The sequence below is a fragment of the Morus notabilis genome, unplaced genomic scaffold, assembly GCF_000414095.1.
Source record: "Morus notabilis unplaced genomic scaffold, ASM41409v2 Scaffold344, whole genome shotgun sequence".
Taxonomy (NCBI): Eukaryota; Viridiplantae; Streptophyta; class Magnoliopsida; order Rosales; family Moraceae; genus Morus; species Morus notabilis.
In genome coordinates this window covers 17,684-20,696 of record NW_010367909.1, presented here as the reverse complement: position 1 = coordinate 20,696, position 3,013 = coordinate 17,684, and positions in this window count along the sequence as shown.

Sequence of the window (3,013 nt, the reverse complement as noted above, 5' to 3'; positions counted from 1 at the left end):
TCGGTGTCTAAGCATCTAAGTACCATGGGAGTACCGGATGAGTATTGGGTGGAGTTCACAGCTTTTAAGTTTGAAGGTTCTGCAGGTGCATGGTGGAAGCATATCCGGCGAATGCAAGATGTAGAGGGGATGACTTGGGAACAATTCGAAGCGCTCTTTAATGAGCAATTCTTTCCTCCAAGTTATCGAGATGAAAAGGCCATGGAGTTCATGGGCCTACAGCAGGGAGACATGACAGTGCGAGAATATGAAGCTAAGTTCAATGGACTGTCCCGTTTTGCTCCTTCCTTGATTGAACCGGAGCGCATGAAGTGCTTAAAGTTCGAGAAAGGTCTTAAGGGTGTGATCCGGAAATCAGTGGTAGCTTTAAGGCATCGAGTCTACAGTGACCTGGTTGCAGCAGCCATCTCTGTTGAACAAGAGCACATCACCTTCCTCCAAGATCGAGCAACTTCAGGAAAAATTTCAGGAGGACCTCAAAGGAATAACAGAAAAGGCCGTGATCAAGGGCAAGGTAGTGGGGGAGTGCCTAGTGGTAGCAGTGGCTCTTCGGGAAGTGGGAAGAGTGGACCCTATAGCTTCAAATGCCACCATTGTGGGGAGCTAGGGCATATCAAGAGGAATTGTCCTATCAGAGGCCAACAGGTGAACCAACAGGCCCAGCAATCACCGTAGAATCAAAGGGGCATTGCTCCTAGTCAAGACAGACTTCCATAGTTCACGCCTTTTTATCAGCCCCAGTTTCCTGCACAGATGTCAATTCCTCCTGCACTGATCTTCTGTCCGCCGAACTACTCTTATTTCTGGCCACAGGCTTCCGTATCTGTACAGTCTACCGCACCGCAGCAACAGTATAGGCCTGGAAACCAGAGGCCTAACAACAACGAAAGAGGAAAAGGGAAAGCACCGGGGCAGATGCATACCATGGCCGGGGGAAGTTCTGGAGCTCATGCCGGAAACCCAGTCGTCGAGGGTATGGTACCTATCTCTCACTCTTTTGCACGAGTTTTGTTCGACACTGGTGCTACGCACTCTTTTGTTTCCACTTCTTTTGTGAAAATTTTGGGTTTGAAACCCGATGACTTAGAGATCCCAATGTCCATAAACTCTCCACTGGGATGTGTGGAGGTGACTAGCATATGTAGGTCGTGTGTGATCACGATTGGAAATGAGAAGTTAAGGGCAGATTTGATAATCCTTCCCATGAATCAATTTGATGTAGTGCTTGGAATGGATTGGTTGTCAAGATATGGGGCGATTGTTGATTGCCACCGTATGAGAGTTACCTTGACTACCGGTTCTGGCACGATAGTAACGTATCAGGGAGGTGTTAACCCGGTTACTGAAGAGCGACTACTGAGGCATAGTGTCGGAGGACGACGGAATTTAACTTGTTTCTCATTCCTTTCGGCATTAGAGGGTGAATCCGGTATCGTCGAGGAGAATGTTGAGGTCCCCGTGGTCGATGAATATGCGGATGTATTCCCTGATGAGTTGCCTGGTTTACCGCCTGATCGAGAGATCGAGTTTTGTATCGACTTACTTCCGGAGATGGCTCCGATTTCTATTGCTCCATATCGAATGGCGCCTGCGGAGATGAAAGAGCTAAGGAAACAGCTCGGAGAGTTGGCAGAAAAGAGATTCATTAGAAACAGCACATCCCCGTGGGGTGCACCTGTCTTGTTTGTGAAAAAGCACGACGGATCCCTTCGGTTGTGCATAGACTACCGACAGTTGAATAGGGTTATCGTGAAGAACAAGTACCCATTACCGAGGACCGATGAGTTGTTCGATCAACTAGGAGGATCACGGTATTACTCAAAAATTGACTTGAGATCCGGATATCATCAGTTGAAGATTAGGGAAGATGATATTCTAAAAACAGCTTTCAGAACTCGCTATGGGCATTATGAGCTCTTATTAATGCCTTTTGGATTGACGAATGCTCCCGCCGCTTTTATGGACTTGATGAATCGAGTCTTCCGCCCATATTTAGACCAGTTTGTGATAGTCTTTATTGATGACATCCTGGTTTATTCAAAGACTTGGGAAGAGCATGAGCAACATTTGAGGATCGTTCTCCAGACTCTTCGAGAACACCAACTTTATGCAAAGAAGGAGAAATGTGATTTCTGGTTGACAGAAGTCCAGTTCCTTGGACATGTTATATCTGGACAAGGAATTTCAGTGGATCCTGCAAAGATTGAAACGGTGCTACAATGGGAATGACCAAAGAACGTTGCCGAAATTCGAAGCTTCCTAGGACTTGAGGGGTATTATCGACGATTTGTAAAGGATTTCTCGAGTATTGCTGCTCCAATGACTCGGTTGACTAAAAAGGAAGTCAGGTTTGAGTGGGATGCCGATTGTGAACATGCATTCCAAGAACTGAGGACTAGACTATCCAGTGCGCCGATTCTGACGATTCCTAATATTGATGAGCCGTACGAGGTGTATTCCGATGCATCGAGACGAGGACTCGGGTGTGTTCTGATGCAAAATGGACATGTTGTGGCCTATGCATCTCGTCAACTGAAGCCACATGAACAGAACTACCCCACGCATGATCTAGAGTTAGCAGCAGTGATTTTTGCTCTCAAGATATGGAGATGCTACCTCTATGGAGTAAAATTTCAGATCTTGTCCGATCATAAGAGTTTGAAGTATCTGTTCACCCAGAAGGACTTAAATCTGAGACAAAGAAGATGGATGGAATACATGGAGGATTATGACTTCACCTTGCAGTATCATCCTGGAAAAGCCAACGTGGTAGCGGATGCTCTCAGTAGAAAGACTCCAAGAATCCTAGCATCTTTGGTATTGGAAGATTGGAAACAGAGTGAAATTGTAGGTGATTATGATCTTCAGTATTATGAGGATCCTAACCAAGCTATGGTGTACAACTTGGTTTCAACGCCAATTCTTATACAACAAGTCAAGCAGAACCAATGGCAGGATTCGCATCTTCAAGGAGTTTGGACTCGAGTTCAGAATGGAGAAAAACTAGACGAAT